The following is a 19,281-nucleotide window of genomic DNA, read 5'->3' on the forward strand; positions in this document are numbered from 1 at the left end:
ACACAATTAGTCATGGCCTGATGTGAAAATGGTAGTTACTGAGTGCATGCATATAAGTGTGCAGGGGGTACAAATTTGTGCATATTTTCTGCAAGTTATCTTAATGAGTATATGTTCATGCTCTTATTCTGCATTAAGCAGTGGAGCAGCACTTTATGAGAGGGATAAATGAAGGACATAGTGGAAGGCTTGTTCCTCTTCCTCCCTCACACAACACCTTTGCTAATCTTTTATTTATCACGCAGCCAGTATGAGCTGATCCAGTCAGCACCCAAAAAAAGGAGAGAAGTTGTTAAGAGTCTTGACAGAGGCAGAAAACAACAAGCAAATCTGTGAAACAGGACGAGTACCAAGGCCGAACACTGTGGAAAATCAGAAGGGGAGGAAATGTGATCTCCAAAAAACAGTTTGTCTAAAAGGTCTAATTAGCAGAGGTTTGTCAGGCTTAATTGCAGGTGCACATGCTAATTGTAAACTAGCTGAATTCTCCATGAGGATGCTAGAGCCTAGAGAAAGAGAGAGAGAGAGAGTGAAGGAGGAGGATGCGAGTGGGAGGAAGGCAGCAGAGAGAAAAGAAGAGGAGAGAGAAGAGTGGGGCGAGGAGGAGAATAAATAAAGACATACACAAAAGAGATGGAGGTGGAGGAAGGAACAGCAATAAGAAACCCAGAGGAGGGAGAGAGGGTGAAGAAGGGAGGTGTGGAAACGAAAAGGCAGCTCAAGAAGGAAAGATGAAAAGAAGCATGATTAGCAGATGATGATAAAAGAAGAGCTAAGGGTGAGGAGGAGGTTAAAGAAATCTAAAAGGACTAAGAAAAGAAGAAACGGTCTCAACCTGCAGCATGGTGAATAAAAAAAGGCTGATGAAGCTACTCAGAGAGGGCAGTGGAGGGAAACTATTTGATAAAAAAAGTCTTTTACAATCACACTAGAAGTGTGACAGTAGGCGAAGGAACAGAGAGAGAGAGAGAGAGAGAGAGAGAGAGAGGCAGAGACTCATCCAGATATGTGTTTCTGTATAACAGCAGTTCTCGGTTTCCATAGTAACAATTCAAATATTCCTCCATATAACAACCTGATGGGCAGCAAGATACACACAACTCGCACCAATTCATGCAGTATACTACACGTAGTGCCTGCTCTCTCCTAATAATACAGAATTTACTTTTATCTAAGCTGGCGCATATTGCGGTGACAGAAATAAAAAGCTTGTAACATAAAATAAATAGAGCCTTCGCACAAGCGTTTGCACGCACACCCACGTACACACATGCAGGGTAAGTTAAAGCACTCCTGCAGATAGAGACGATCCAGTGTGCCGCCTTTTAGCGCACCTCACATTAAAAATGAATCTCCAAAAGGGCTATGAGCAAATAAACAGATATAACACGACGGAGGGAACAGCCAGCAAACTGAGCCGGAGCCATGGTGACATTTGGACTAATCAGACCTTCATATCACAGCTCCACCGTCATTAATGGTCCCCAATTAATAACATTTAAATGGAGGGTGTCAAGAGTGGATTATTTACTCGCAGAATAATAGAACAAAACACTGCGTCAACGAATCCAAGTTGACACATGAATTTATGTGCTCTTGTGTGCCCATTACAGCACTTACGCAGCAATTACAACAACATATGCAGCACGCAGAGAACACGGATAAGTGGCAATAAGCAGCTAGAGAAAACACCCCCATGTGTGCATTGCTTGTATCCAGTAATTTACTGCAGACATGACTAACCTTCTATCCGGTGCACCATGAACAACACACACACATGAGCACAGAGCTAGCTGTTAAAATGGTATGAACATATGAGGTCAAGTACTGTTGGGTCCATCCATTCAGGCATCTGAGGCCTTCTTGTTTTTTTTTTTAATACGACATACAAGTGAGCTCTTTCATACACGTACATGCACCAGCACACACACACACAGGTGTATCCAGCTCTATGTGGGTCAAATTGGATCATATTAATAAGACTGAGGCATCAGTCATATCATCCTTAACATTTACAAAGGGTATTGATCAAAGAACTCTGTCAAATGGCACAAACCACCAATAGCATACCCAGATCTGCTTGAGACATGTGCACACTCATAGACTTCCAATCTGTCAATAAGGGGTCTGCATGATCAATCATGAGTGGACCAGGTAAGCCTTGGTCCACTCATCCCCTCGTTAGTTCCCACATTAACAAACATGTGGACTAAAATGGTGGGATGTTTTTCCTGAATATTGCAGTGGATTATAGACTGTAATGTATATGCTGCAGAGGCTGTAAGCAGCAGCCTGAGACATTAAATCTGAGGCTGCCACATTATTTAAAACACATGTAGGCCTTCATTACCAGGCTCTACTATATCCCTGGAGACTTGGTGTGGTGGGCTGCGCTGTGTAGCATTTGAATGGCATTGTGGATAACATAAGCTGACAGGCATATCTATTAAGGAGTCCATTTACATCCTGTGGGTGGTCAGTTACAGGTAAGAGTAGTACTTTTGCCATCTCCACTAAAGCACACACTGCATCAGTCATGACTTATAAATAATAACAAACTGTACTAAACAATGAATTTAAACATGATTTTAAACACAACTGCTGCAGTAAATGTCTGATCTGCTAGCTCTCAAATAAAAATCATCTTTTAGAGTGTTTCTATTTTATTTAAATGACTGGATATTGCCTGGGGAGATGCAACAGCAGGTAACAATGTTTGATATTTATTTTTATTGTCAATACCCCAACATGGCATCAATAATTCAGAAACACACATTTTGTTAACGTGTGGAGACTGTTTTTCCCACACATCCTTCCATCCCAAATTATTCATCTCTTCCTGGTGGCCAAGTGATAAAATCAAGGGCATCACTGCAGCAGACTGAGAATAATCCCAGGGTAACATGGAGCGAGGTGTTTGTATTCAACATGTATCCAGCTAGCTGAAGGACCCTTTTAAACACACCTCGCCTAAACAGGGCAACAGCAAATAAATATTAGTGTATTAAAAAAAAGATTAAGAAGTTGATATTCAAGTTAATGTTATGGCAGCATGCAAAGCATAGTAAATAAACCATAAACATTTTATGTCATACATAAACTGCATTGTACTGTTATGTCCTCAGACAACTGAAACCAAGCTCTGCAGTCCTCTACACCATCTTCTGGAACTCAAAATAAATTATTTTTTGTCTTTTTCCTAGAAAGGATTTGCTAAATTTTAACTTATTAATTCAATCAGATTGGGCCAATCAGAGCCCTGTGAGGCTCAACCTGTAGGTATAGGAATGTATCAAAAATGAAACATTCTAATTGGATAAAATTATCCATTAATTACTGTGTGGTTTATCCAATCACCTACCAAGTGTTTTCCGAAAGTGTTAGCTCTTCATAAAGGGGCTCCTAGCAACAAGTCATCCACCGGGTCAGGCTAGTTTAAGTCAGCACTGTGCAACTTTTGTCTCCCTCGTCTGGCTGTCGTTGTCAGAGACAAGTCTGTTACCTGTGAAAGTGCATTACTTCACTAAAATAAAACAGAAGACAGTCCAGTTTACTCTTCCTGAATAAAGGATATCAGTGGACAGCTTGTTTTAAATGGCGTACAGTATCTTCTGGTGAATGGAGTTTATTGTCAGAGCTGTGTCACACTGCTGTGTTCAGTCAGGTAATCAGACATCATGCAGCTATAATGACTCCCCTGCATGCATGGTGGAAGCCAACACAAGTTCTATTTACATCCTCTGTAATTATTCAATTCACTCTCACAAAGTCAACTGTCGCAAAATATGCTGCCTCTTTACTATACTGTTGTAATACAAACACAATAACTATACAAATCTATGCTGCTTTTGTACATCATTGTATCAAATGACTGACTGAATTTAAATATTTAGAACAAATTCTTTGAAATAAACCATCTCTGGTGCTCCTGTTTCTAAAATTTCCACAATATTAAATGCCTGCGTGAGGCGTGAAGCTTCAAAAATAGGTCACAAATATAAATCCTTAAAAAAAAAAACAGGGATAAATGATTCCCTAAAACAGCTGTGGCTTAGTAATCGTTGCTCAAACATAAGTTAATTGTTCATTTGTTTTGGACTTTTTTCAGAAAACATTTGGTGCTCTAATGAGTATTTAAGGCTGCAGGATGCTTATTTTGAGACTTACTAAAAAGGACGACATCACCAGCAGCAACTGTGTGACCGGTTGTCTATTTGAACAACCACACAGGTCTATGACACAGAGGAATAAGCAAAAGCAGATAACACTTGTGACACTCGTTAGCATGATCAATTCATCCATTTAGAAAAAATGAGAGATAATTAGAACCCAGCACTGAGTTGATTTAAATAAATCTGCCACCACTGTAAGTGGTACCAGACAGAGCACTCAGAACTCTAAGTCATGTCACTTTAGCCTCCCTCTGCTTACTGTGCTAAAGTCAGATATAGCCAAGCAGACATTAGAGACTAAGACTCTGTTTAATTGTAGTGTTAGCATTTAAACTGAGACAAGAATACACAAGACGGAGATAAAAGAAAGCAAAGTGTAAAAAATTAAGGTGTATTTGCGGTAAAATCATCATGACACATATAGCATTATTTCAGCCTTTGTATGTTCTTCTAATATATGCTCTAGTCTTCTGTATTGACTAATCTGTCACCCTGCTACTGTCTTGTAGAAGGGCCAGAGAAAAATCACTACTTTATTGAAGAGGGTCTTGGGTGTTTCATTAAGTGCACTTCAGTCTGGTCAAGAATCCTCTCTCTGCTAATTGCACTTATGAGAATAATGATGTCTACTGTCATACTAAGTTCCTCAGCCCTCTAAATAACATTATGGTCTCTTCATTGGAAGCAAGACTGAACAGGGACTGCACACACGCACATGCGGAGGCACAAACACACACACACAAACTGCAAGCGTGTGCACAGTTTACATCACCACACCCATGTGATATAGTATAAGCACAGCAGAATACACACACTCAAAGGCACAGGGATGAATAAAGGCAGGGTTGAGGCAGGATCCATCTATCCCCTAGGGTCTTCATTACCTCATTGAAGCCATTTAATCCACTGAGGTTCTATCTTCTGCTCTGGACTTAATTTAACAACAATGTGACGTGTCTCTCTACAGCAATTCAGGGACCTATAGAGCCTTGAAGGTTCTAGACCACCACTGTTTCATAAACACATTTGGACCCATGGCAGGTATCCTAAATACAGACATGCATAATGGTACAACATTGGTTTCCTATTAGTTTTTTCTTTTTTGAAGCCACTCTGATGAAATGTGTTACCCACAGCACAGTCCATAAAAACAGCCACTAGCAGCATCCTTTTAGCGACCACTGAAATATATTGTTCATAATTTATAATTTTTTTATAATTTATAAGTTTTCCTTTTGTGTTTTTTTTTTCCATTAACAGTCCAAACTATTTTGCGGTCTGCTACTTTACTGGTGGCAAAATCTGAGCATTCAGCGGCTCCCTTGAGGTCTTGATAGCTAGCCTATAGCACCTCGTGGGAGACCTTGTAATGACACACTTACAATCCTGTCTGTCTATTCCATAATTCCCCATAATTACCTGAGGCTACTCATAAGTGCAAGACCTTTGAAAGTGTCCTTACACCTCTGCTTGCACCTAAAGCAAGACTGCCTTTACATGCTATCCAAATAAAATACACAGGTTGTATTCCAGTTATGACAAATATAACAGAAATGGATGTGTCTTAGACCAAGTCCAAATTCTTCTATAATTTTTAGCCAATGCAAACCCCTCTTTCAGCTGTTCATCAGCTAAACAACATACAGAAATCATCTGCTTTGCTGTTCTAGGGCAGTTCGTTGGTGTGCAGACACCCATATCATATTGAACATTACAACATGGTGCTATTTTGTTTTCAGATGTGCTTGATACACTGTTAACACGGTTAAAGGTGGGAGTTGTTTATGTTGTGTTTATGTAACTAGATAACTGCATTCATTATTCTGCTAGTATTCTTCCATTTGCTTGCCTTTACCATAATGCTGGATTTTAATGTTCTCATCAAAATATATTTGTTGCTTTCTAATCAGCTCATATTGTATCAAAACATTGTTTTAAGAATCTGCAAACAAATATGTTGTGTAAGAATCTAAAAAACTATGGATATTCAGCCATACAAATACACACACACAGTGTTAAGGAGTGTGGTACAGTGTGAATGATTTTAATCCTCTGGATTGGGTTTGAGATGCATGCTCGTTTAAAAAAAAATCTAAAATCTACCTAAAAACAAATATTATGTGTTGCTAATAACTATAATAAATTTGAACTCAGAATCGTGATACTGCTGCTGGGGCCTTACTATGGTTAAGAACACATATGTATAAACAGCAACAGAAATGCAAAAGCCTGACAACCCAAGTTGACAAAACTGGTGGACGTAAATGACTTGCTTAAATGATGATTAAAATCAACTTTTTTAAAGGATGTATGGCTTCATAACAGCCTTATAGACACATTTTAGTTCTCTCTACTTCCAGCCATCATTGTGCTGTTGCCATAGACGTACCACACTTTACTTTGCAGTGACACATTACTATTGTGATTTAGACATAAATACTGAATATTAAGAGCTTTGATAATTATTCGTAACAGATATTAGGGGACACGATCCTCTGACCTAAGCTCCCATTAAGTGCTTGGTAAAATACTGTCCTTCACTCACAGGCCGATATGCAGCAGCAGACACACAAAAGCTTGGCTACATTTTTTTCCCTCATTCTCTTTCATCACCTTCCAATTTCCCCCCACTGAGAGACTCAAGTTACCTTTTGGCCTTGGCCCTGCTACACTAATCACTTGTTCCTCTGCTTTGTTGGGGAAAAAATCACTGACAAATGTAGCTCTTTACCCACTGAGCCTGGGTCGGTGCTTCATGTTCAGGTCTGTCGATGAGGAGGGGCGATTTCCTCCTCGCTTATGCAGCTGTCTACTCTTCAAACCCACTCCCAGCCTCAAGTCACAGCTAATTAATTGACAAGGGTCAAATGGAGACAGATTTACTGACACTCTGAAGAGGTTTAGCAAACAGAGGCACTAGGGATGTCAAATAAATACCTGCTAAAAAAAACACCTGATTGAAAAATCTGATGAACTTGCACTTTTTCATAGATGTAAATAATGAAAAGAGTTTTACACTGTTGTTCAACAGGTGTGAAAATTTTTAAATAAATTGGCCACCTGGCTCCACCTCAATGACTACCTCTGTTGATGAGAGGCAACACATTGAAGTATTCCTTCCTCTGATTAAGTATTTTATTTCCTTTTCTGTGTTTTATTATTCTCCCCTCTCTCTGAAAACTACATTATCAGTTTATCACCCCTCTTAGCTAAGCCATCTGCATGAAATGATTTCTTGGGAGACCTGGTGTCTGTTTCTTGTGCATCTTTTGAAGACAGTATCATCATCAAATATTACTCAGTCTCACTCAGCTATCAAACACTCCATCAGTTCTTTTCATCTCCGCACCTCGATCCGCTTCTCAGCCCGCAGATCTCGTCTTTTGTTCTATCAGTCTCTTCTATCTGTGTGAAAAATTACATTTAAAAATACTCTCTCTCTCCCCCGTCTGTCAGTGGAAGAATTTCAAACGGCCTCCCATTGACATGACATGAAAAAAGTGACAGTTTCTGATTAAATGTCGGCAGCCCACAAATTCTGATCATGTTATTAGGGAACACATAGAGAATGAAAGTACAATTTGTACCTCCTGTAATTTCCTGCGTATTATAGCGCAGTGAAGAATAAAATTGCTTGTATAGGAATAGCCACGGTTTGAAAATCTGATCCTGCAAAAACAGATCAGCGAGAATTAGTAGAGAGCCTCTTCGGTAACAGAACGACACATCAAGAAGCTGAGCAACGTGGGTAGAGGCGGCATCACAGTACTGGGCCCCCTTTTCTCTATTCTTAGCTCTTCCTCCTTCTCTCACAGTCACACATGACTAGGTACAGAAGAGGAGAGGTAGAAGAGGCATCTTGAGATTCTGTCTCTAACAAATGCGATGGTACAGCTTCCAGTTTAATAAAAAACACCCTCAGTCTGTGTTTTGTTCCATCTAAACATGAGTAAGACTTAAACCTAACCATCTGTTTGTATTAAAAAAATCTGAGTAAAAGTGCAACCAGCACATCCTCAAACATTAGTGACAGATAAGGTCAACTGCCAATGATTGCCATTTCAACATACAGTATAAAGGGAGGCACTGATTACTTTTCTCATTGTGAGTCGGTTCCTTTGTTTACGCAGCATCAAAATTTCTTGGTTAGGTTTAGATAACATAGCTACCTAACTAAGAAAACACCTTGGATGATTAGGACAAATGTTAACACTGTGTTTTGTTGGTAGTTTACCACACCAGCTATCTGGTATGGACCTACAAACTGATCACTGATGTGTCAGGATGGTAGATGAAAACAAACAAAACAACAGCCATGTGAAAGTGTCTTCATGCAGGTTAATGAAGCAAGTTTCACCTTCTTTAAACCTGAACTTCAGCTAGAAAGTAGTGACTGCGTATGACTATTATGTCTAACACCATGTGTGTCGTTTCATATAAAACTCAGATTGCATGGAGGGAAGAGAAATTTCTGAGGCATTGTGTAGCTACTTTGCATTTCTGCTGCACTCCCTGGCTCTGAGTAAACAATAAACACCAGCCTGCTTAGCACCTGTAATCCTTAGACGACTCAATCAACATTTGTAAAGCTGGTCACATGAGGCACATATCCAAAACTGACTCAGCCGGCTGTCTGTGAGTTCCAGCATCAACATCTCCACGCCTCTATATATTCATGGCAATTCAATGCTGCTGCCACTCTGTTCACAGTCCACCTATCAAAAACGGTGGGTCACACTTACTGCCTCAGATCCACTAATCCCCTCTACCCAACCCACTCTCCCGAAAAACATGCAGCATCACGACACTGCAACAACACACCCCTTCAAGGCCTTGTTGCTTACGCACTCAAAGCTACATCTGTCTACAAAGCTGCCTCCTTCATCCACTGTCACTGAAGCTCCCTGAGGATTTACCGCCTGCGCCCGGATCTTTGCCTGACTGTCTCCCTTTTCGTCTGCCACGCCCGTATTTGCTCTCTGCCATCATCTCTGCCCTCTTTGATTTTATTTTTTTTACACATGCTTTACAAACACACTTCACCTTTTGCCGTCTCGGGCTTGCTGTGTCAGCTCACACCCAACTGTTGAGGAGGCGAAATTAAAGCTTTGATTGAAATGTTGTGGGCAGGAATTTGAGTGCAGAATACAGTAGGTGTGTTCATTGTTGAAGCTGTTGTGTTGTGAGGGAGGGATAGACCAGCTGTCAAACCTCCTCTCAGTCACGCTTCAACAAAGAGGCGCATCATAATTACAGACTAGTATCAGATCTTGTGATCTCGTGGATCTCAAATGTGGGAAATCTTAGATTTGCAAGCGTAAACTAGTCTCACCCAAAGCTAAAAACAATCCAGCCAAGAATCTAATCTGCGATGCCACCAAGAGACAAGTCTTGGAGCTGCTCCACTGGCAGTAGCCGGACACTGTGGCAGAACGACAGAATTTGCACATTTTCTGTTTCAAAAGTGTTTGTACCCATGAGGAATGATCAAACACACTTTCTGCTGGTCTAAACATGCACACATCAATGTCATGCAAATTCCGCTTTTGAGCTCATTTTTACTTACATCGCCTCTTCTTGCACACTTTGTCACAATGCCTTTTAGACAAGCCTCCCCATTATCTTTACACGCCCCTCCAACTTTTAAATATGCCTTTTATCAGTAGGAACTCCTAAGCGGCTGCCAAAAGGAACACGAGCTCAGCAACAAAACAGGCTCCAGCTTCCCCACTCTGTTGCTTTATACGGCTACTATTGTCTCGACCTGTTTTCCCCTGTGAAGCAGCACAACGCCTGTTTTGAAGGGCTTATTGAAGCTAGAACGTCGTTATCCCTTATCTCAACACTGCGCTCCCACACAAAGCACCATGAGAAAAAAAAGTGTGACAAAAAAGAACAATTTGTGCTCTGCTGAAAGTTCTCCTATTCTTCAATTGTCCTCCTGCTCAAAATGAATCCAGAAAGACAATCACACCTGACTTTGCTAATGACGATGTGCATACAGATACTCCTCAAATTCAAATTAAAATATGAGTAAACTAATTATCACTGCATTCACAGAATTGAGCTAAATAGTGTATTATTATTATTATTATTATTATTATTATTATTATTATTATTATTATTATTATTATTATTATTATTATTATTATCAGCATCATCATTATCAATGAAACAATGTTTCGATGACCTGAAATTATCATGAGTGGGGACACTTTGTATGGTTAAACTAGAGTTGAATAAGTGGACAACACAGGAAACTAAATACATCTATTCAATTCAATATTAACAGCTGTGGAGGGTGACAACACAGATATCATGAAAGATAGAAATCATTAATAAAGTGTGGGAAATTATTACACACAATTGCCACTACAATTCAGTATTTCAGCTTTACAACACAAATAAACACGTTTACAGTCTGTAACAAAACAAAACACAACTACACCTGATATAATTTTCTGTGAATTTAAACGTTTAAACTATATTGAGGCTAAATGTTATAATTTAGTGATTGACAGCCTTTGGTTTGGTGGGTGGGTGTCATCTCAGACAGATCCACCACAACTCCCCTGATGCTCCATCTCTTAACTGGGAGTCAGGCAGACTCCACTAGGATTGTAATGGCCATAACCACCACACTAGATTCAAAACAGCTCCATTTGTCCGCCTTTATTTACAGTTTATCAGTCTAAAATCATTCAAGTGTCACTGTTGCAGTTAAGGTTTGGTTGAGTTTTGGATAATATTATGGTGTGGGTTAAAACACACCCTTTTCAAAACATTAAATGTGTCACTTCCATCTCCGTTCAAATTTAACCGCTGCTTTACTTTTACCAGCACAGCGAGGCTGGACATTCAACAATAAAACACCATTTTTGACGAACAACAAATTTCATCTGAATCTCACCTCAGCGGACAAACAGCAAGTGGACATTTGACACATACAACATACAAAATAATTAACAAAATCAATGTCCTACCTTGAACATTGCCAGCCCGGATCTCCTCTCTGCTATTCAGAACTGGCATGATGGAGTGATCTGGAACTCAACTCCTCCTCTCATAGCCTCGGATGAAGGGATGGTAAACAGATGAGGTCACGCACAGAAGACTGAAGTGGGGTCTAGGCAGGCTGAGGGATGAGCAGACTTGGGTAAACTTTAGGGCAGAGAAGGGTGATGCTGGCGTGTTTATCAGGGTGGTTGAAGAGGTCTGCCAAAAATGGGCTTTTGACTTTTGATTTTAGAAGACTGTAAAAGTTAACAATGAATTCACACTGTCAACATTGTGTGTGACACAACTGAGATAAAAATGGAGGGTGTTGAATGTGACGTTTTTCATTCGTCTTTTTCATTTGACTGTCTTTTCCTTCCACCAAAGCAGCTCACCGAGGTCTCCTTCCAGAAATCTGCAAGTGTGTGAATACCGTTGCCGTGGAGATGAGAAGAAGAGCAGCAGTGTGTGTATGTATTCTTCCCCTTCTTTCCTTCCTTCCTTCTTCTTTGGCTTTCTTTCACTGTGTGCCTTTGCTTAATTTAGCCAGTCATGATCACCATCAGCTTGCTGGTCTGCTCTTCACTCTTCTCTTCTCTGCCTGAACAGGAAAAAGAAAAAGAACAGAGTCAGATGGCAGAATATGGCTGTGGATGGAAGTGTTGCTGGTGAAGGCTGAATGCCACTGTGTACTCAAGTCAATTGCCTCTGAGGTCAAGGCTTAACTCAGTCAAGCTGCTGTGTCTACATGCCCCTTTCACTGCGATTTGAAAGTGCTGAATGTTGTTGCCAAGTAATATTATGTAATATGCACACAATACTTTTGTTTTTCCTAACTTTAATCCTGTTTCTTATGAGACCGGAGCCAAAGTGGGTCACAGAGCCTTTAAGGGTGACACACTGATATGTAAATGCATTAGATATGACACAAGAGATTTGCCATAGAATGTGTTGTTTGGGGAACATGTGCATAATGTGTAATCTGGATTTTTAAGGCATTTGCTGAATAAAAACATACAATTAATTTAGTAATTTTGTTAGTTGACTCATTTTGTTGTTTTAATTAATTAATTTTTAATTCCCCTGCAATAGTATCTACTGAACCGGTGGTTTACTAAGGCATAATTTCACTTTTTGTGCCTTTTAATTTTTTTTAAAGTTTCCTCAAGCAGTTTTTGAATTCATTGGATTTTATTACTTTTTACCCCCATTTAGTTCACACCACACCAAGAAGAAGCACAGCAGGGACATATAAAAAAAAAATAAGAAAAATGTGTTTTATGTAAAGTAATGGATTTACAGCTGTAAAATCACCTGTTGATTTATAAAGCGGTCAATTGTTGTATTTACTTTTTTTAAACAATAAACCATTTACTTTTCAACTCAATCAAGTAAATCACTTTAAACTAAACTAACCTGAATTCTCAACAGAAGTGCCACAAAGATTTAGCTGGGGTGCTCAAAACTGAACCCAGCGGGTCCATTATTTGAGAGCAAAATCAATTAGCACTAGTAGAGGAGCAGATAGCTGTTAAGACTCCTTTAAATTCAGTAAAACTGGCCTTAGCCCTCAATAATACATCAAATTAGTAAATGAATGGATTTAATACTCTGCAATAATGGTGTTAGTGATTTTAGTATGGTGACTGTTCATGGCTGACAAGTCACTGGTTGCAGAACTTTAATGTCGAAGATTCTCAGTCATCCAGGTTTTCATGCAGAAGATTCACTGCCTCTCAAAGCAGCTTAATCAGTTCTGACAGATGAAGATCATTTTAATCAATATCTGTACATTTATTGAGGATACAAGATTTGTAAGGTGCTTAAGAGGACACAGTAGATTTTAGTTTAGGAAACTGTTTTAATCCAGTTTACACAAATCACTCTAAAGTTACAAAAGTGGTGCACTTTTAAGCTGATTTATGTAGGATTTGTTAGACTGCGTAATAACACCAAGCTATGTGTGTCACAGTGATGCTGTCAATTATCTTCCAATTGTATCAACCAAATTGATTAACTGAAGAAGTAGTAGTAGTAGCTTCAGATATATATGCATACAATGAATCTTTTTAGTCTGTTACATGACTGTGATTTTTATATGTACATAATCTGTTACTTGGAATAGGAGTGTATTTATGTGAGTATTTTGAAGAAGCCTGATATTTAACACAGTTTAGCTCCAGGAGCATTGTCAGAGGATATCTGCATGTGTAGAATTTAAATCCTGTCTGGCAGTGTCATAAATGATTCATAAAACAAATTTTATTTACAAAAAAAAATCTTTTTCATTCGACTCCCTCAAAGTCTGACGGTCTCTGGTTCTTATAATAGTATTAATGTGCCAAAGATACCTTTAGGGGTGCAGAATATAGTATATCCTTATATGAACTGAATAGAGAATATTAAATATTTATGGAAATAATGACTTTTATGCATGTTAAACACTTTAGTTCCTTTTTTCATCTACGAGCATGTGTGAAGTTAAAATAAAGTTGCTGTTTATGTTTTTAAGTGTACAGTATGGGATGTCCAGTTAGGTTGACCTAACTGGACATCTTATCCTGTCTACTGTTGCATTTTAATAATCTGTGTTATTTTCCTTTTTCTATTTGAACTAGGACTTAAGAAAAGATGAAGATGGATCACTTTGGTCCTGAGACATACAGCTTATTATATCGTCTATAGTGTACTGATTGAGGTCATGCTAACACAGTAAAGCTGGCGTATGAGTCACATTTTGATCTGTTATGTATTCACTTCCAGAAATCTGGTGCAAATCCATCAAGCAAGAAAAAGGAAGGTGTAATGGAGGAGGAAGAGGAGGACATCAAAGTAGCAACTGGTATGCACAATAAGGTGGGAAACCAAAATGTAAATGCATGCACCTGCACAGTGTGCTGGACTAATTGAGCGAGTCAGCTGAAGGAAGCTGTCAAGTGTTTCTGTAAAGAGTTTCTGTTACTCAAATTCACCACTGAACACTGAGACTTTAAAAAGTGTTATATAAGTATTTTTAAAAAAGTAAATAAAAAAAGGCATGAGCTAATAAAACAACCAATTAGTCAAACAAAGCGATGGAAGGTAATAACTTACAAGCAAATTTAAAATGTTGTCCCTAAAATCCCTATATCTGCTCACGAAGGTTCATGCAGAATATATTCCCATCAATATCATGCAGACATTCAAACATAGTACACACACATAAATATACACACACATGCACGTTCCTGCTCAACAAGCTGTACTCTTGGACATATTCAGGACACACACCTTTTGTTCATGCATGTGCATACACTCACTTGCGAGGAAGAAGCAGAATAAGAAGTGAGTGCCATATTAATTCACTACTCACCTAATTAACTCTTTTCTGTAACACATAATTTATAGACTGTAGTGGAGATGTTTTACAGAGGAGCAGAGTTGAGACACAAAAGCAAAGACAGCATAACGAGCGTTCCTTCATATTCCTTCAGGATGACATCCCACTCAATCAAGAATTATTAAGCCTCTTTATCAATCCGCAAGAAAGGTGGTGGGCGTGGAAACTAAAGTAGCTGGTGTAGGCCTACGTTACCAGGCATAATTTTTCACTCTATGGTTGAGTGCACAGGCAATTTCAAGTAAATGTCCATGAATATGGAGGCTAATTGAGAATCTAACAGTGGTAATGTGCTCCCCAAAAAAGGTGTGGCAGTGAGAAGTAGGGACGAAATAAAACACAAGAGAGAGGTTGGAAGTGTGACAGAGGAAAAGAGAAATGTAGCAATGAAATGGGAATTTAAGTTCTATCTGTTTTTATCTGTCTATCAGTCTGCACATGCCACCTCTATGGCACCTCCAATGCACAGCGAGACATTAACCTTAACACGCTCACCAACATCCAACTAATGGCAATGGTCTCTCTTGCCTGACGAGAATGAAGACGAGTGGAAAATGAAGAAAGATTCAGGATTTTAAAAAAATGGATGTAAGAGGAAACCTAGAACATGCCACAAGAATGTATTTATGCTCATATGTGTGGGATGGGGAAGGGGCAGAGAGGCAGTAAAAAGAACCAAAGGCTGCTGATGGACTGACAGAATAAAAACAAGCACAAATCAAGCATGAAATGGGATATAGTGCTAATGACTCGAGATGGTCATTAGTTCCATGCTCTGCAAGCAGGTCAATAAATAACATACAGAGAATATTGTTTTACTAAATGTTCTCAAGTTTGCCAAATTCATGCCAGGATTTAAAAATAAATAAATCAATCAAGAAAATTTGACTGACGATGAATTTCATTCTCTTACAACAGGTTGCGAAACAGATTCTTTATTCAATAAAACAAAGGGGACATGACATGTGGACAAAGATTTCTCAAAGACAACAATAAAAAAAATGGGCGCACTTGGTAACAATGAGAGGGACAGATGATGAAGGAGGGGGATGTGAAAACAGTGCAAGACCAGACCAACATCAACTCACTGAGCAGTCTTCCTTTTAGGCATAGTTTAGTGTGCGAGTGCATGTGTGTGTTAATGTGTGTTTTATGTATACGTAAAGCACACACAAATACACACAGACAGACAGATAGACGGACACTAAACAATAGTTAACCTACCTATAGTAACATTTAAGAATCCCGCAAGAGTGTGATGCAAAGAAAATGGGTGTGGAGGGACCAAAAGAGAAGGAAAAGGGAAAAAAAGAGTCATTCATGAGGAGATTTTTTTTGGTTGTCTCTGAAAAAAATCATCTAAGTTCATTTAACATCAGACTTTAGAGACAGAGAGAGGCTTAAGATGATGAACTGAAGGCAGCAGTTAGACATGGAATGTCAAAGAGGGACTGACAGGGGTGGTATGGTTTGGTGAAAGGGAAGGGAAGAGTGGAGAGGAAAGGAATGGAAAAAAATAAAAACAAAACTCCTTCCTGCTTTCTCCTTTCTCTCACTCATAAATATAAGAAATTATACACCAGGTAAATGGAGAAATAGATGAGGAGGCAAATGATGGACAGAGAGACTATATGAAAAGATGAAGCACCTCCCAGCACCGCGATGAGGAATAAGAAAAATATAAAACGAAAGAAAAAATTGAATACTCCAAAGCCTTCCGTTTTTGCTCTGTTTAGTGAGGCGAGGAGGGAGGGGGCTTTTAGTTATAACCCCCTTCTCTCTCTCTCTCTCTCTCTCTCTGTCTCTCTCTCCCTCTCTGCAACTGGTCAGTCTTCTGTTTTCTTCTGTCCTCCTCAAAGCAAGATGCTACCTTCCCTTCAGATGAGCTGTAACCCAACACAGCTGTTAGACATGGCACTCAGGCTGGCTGCATGGCTGGGTGCCGCTATGTGCGAGAGACAGCAAAGTGTGTGGAGCTGAAACACACCTCAGGCTGGCATAGAGCGCAGAGCACAACTCAAACTGCGCTCACTTGCTCTCCACCTCCTTCTCTAGAGAGAGGGTGAGAGAGCAAGAGATAGACAGGGAGGGAGAGAGAGAGAGAGCAGAAGGAGAACCAGAGAGAGAGAGGGAAAGATGTGGAGGTGGGTCCCTCTGTAGGCTTGTGAATAGAGTGATGCTACAGTCAGGCTGCTGCAACAATTGTCAAGAACATGGTTTCATTTAAAAAATGCAATAGCTCCCTCTGTTGTTGCACCGCAAGCACAGATAAAAGTCTGAGTTTATATTGGAGATACAGTGAGAGTGCTGGAGGAAGTTTACAGACTGTACACTACATAGCAGATATGTGGCTTAAATTCCTAAAGGTACATGAATATTATTAGCAAAGTTTACATAATGCATTATAATGTTGATCATTAGATCATTATTTAAACATCTTAGCAATTAATTAGCACAGATCTGCAACTAAATACTTAAATTGTTCCTGCATAAAGTGATAATTTAGTAACCAAAGAGATTAATATTAATGTTATTTACACACTTTATTTATACTAATACAAAATATAACATGTAAACTACAGTAACTTAAGTCTACATAATATAATGGCACTTTAAACCTAAAATAATAGTTTTTTTTTTACTTATCACTTTGGATAGGGTTAGGGTTAGGTTTTTATTTCATCTTTATTGAACATGTCCAGTTGCATTTTCTAAATTATCTGAAAGACATGAGACATAAAGAATAAAGTAAATACTTACCAAAGAAAGCTAATTCCCCCGTGCTTTGTAGAAGCACGATGTTTAGCTTACTAGCTAAAAGTTAGGTCTGTGAATCAACAAACATCCAAAACAAACTCGCAGGGTGGTAAAACGTCCTCAATAAGGCTGCAGTGTTGAGGGGGCAAAGTATGTCATTAAAATGCGTATACATATATCATATAATGGTGAAAATATATGGGAAAAATGTGGCAAAATCATGACTGAACAGGAGCGGCGCAGTTAGCAAATCACGGAGCTAGCAAGAAATAGCCTCAGTCTGAGTGATACACATGAGCTCCCCGGGGAGGCTAAATAATACATTAACACATGTTGTTTGTAGTAGTAGTGGTAGTAGTCGGAGGAGGAGTGTTTCTACTATGATTTAACGTGGAGTTCGTTTCTGGGATTTAAAAATCTGCACATCTGTTTTTAATCAGCTTATCAAAGAGTTGTCATCTCCACCCCTGCGGCACCTATTAGGCCCAATGTCTTTTTCTTTTGGCACTAGTCAGTTCAACATCAATAGCCTGCGTATTAATTCTTTACTCTGTTACTGAATTAATCTGCTACTGACTGAGAACCCTAAAGTAAACAAACTTAATTGCTTAACGTGTCATAATCTTTTCTCTCACTGGTAAGCCACACAGGAGACAGACCGGACCCAGAATTAGATGTATTATAGGTGTTTGTCTTTGCTGCTAATGTTTCCCAATGGACACTTTGTAAAGTGAGCTTTTGTGCTGTCTTAATCTTGATGCAGCCTGGGAGCATACATGTTTCCCACCCTTCTCCTTACGACACTGGCAGAGAATAAACAGGCAGATATTAAACTCCATTAAAGAGTTTTTCTAGAAGGCATCAACGGCTTATATTGGTCCAGGTTCCAGGTATGTACCTCTCCACCACATGCAGCCAATAGTTAAGGGGTGGTGAACTTCCGTGTTACCTATAACCTCATTCCCCTCAGTGCTGAACAGCTAGATCGCTTTGAGGTCAGTGCCTGCTGCCACTATTGTATCTGTCAGGGAATATTACCCTGCCAGAGTCTATCCCTAAGCCAGTACTATTCTGCCTGGCCCTATATATATATCTGTCAGAGCCAATTTCTGTCATCCAGTCTGTTCATGTCATGATCCATACCACCCTCTGCATCAAAGCTTGTGGCCACTTCGCAGGCAGCTCCTGCTCTAGTTCCTGAGCCAGAGCATGTACCTGCCAGTTTATGCTTTGGGTCTAATGACAGTGACATCGACTGTTCTGTCCCTCAAACTGTAGAACTGGATGTTATTGTGTGCTTGGTCCACAGTCTAGATCAGACTTCCTCTGAACAGTTTTTTTTTGGTTTCTTCATCCAGTATCCAAGAGGCAACTGGACACATGGCATACTTTTCTCTAGAAGCTGTCGCCACTCCCCAGAGTGTCTGCATCAGTTCTGCAATATTCTTTGCTCAGGAAAGTGGCGAAATCCCTTCAGAAATCTTCAGATCTGGGTATTCCAGACATCTCCTCTGACTGTCCCATCAAAGGACCAGTCTTCTCATCATGTATTCAGAACTAATCTGGAAGATCTGTGCAATTATACACAAACCTAAACATAGCATTGTGTTGAAGCTCTAACAAAACCATAACTCCAAGAGCAGTTTGTAGATTTTGCACCATCATCAGTGCTTTAAACTTCAATTATAGGGGTCGGATGCCTTTTTCTTACACACACGGCATGTAGTTGGCTTTAAAATGAAATGTCAGCATTGGCCTAATATTAACACCAACAAGCAACTAAGCTGATACTGACACGTGTATCAAAAATGACAGCATTATGTCAGTGAGTGTAAAACCGGGACCCTTTTTGAAAAGTGACAGTGTAAATTGTGTATCAAAGTACCATGGTCTCTGTGGTGAGTGCAGTGAAGTTAAATCAAACTTGGTGAGTCTAGACTTTAATAAAACTTTTTATTAGCTTGTCAAAGTCTGGCT

This window comes from Parambassis ranga, chromosome 1, assembly GCF_900634625.1.
Source record: "Parambassis ranga chromosome 1, fParRan2.1, whole genome shotgun sequence".
Taxonomy (NCBI): domain Eukaryota; kingdom Metazoa; phylum Chordata; class Actinopteri; family Ambassidae; genus Parambassis; species Parambassis ranga.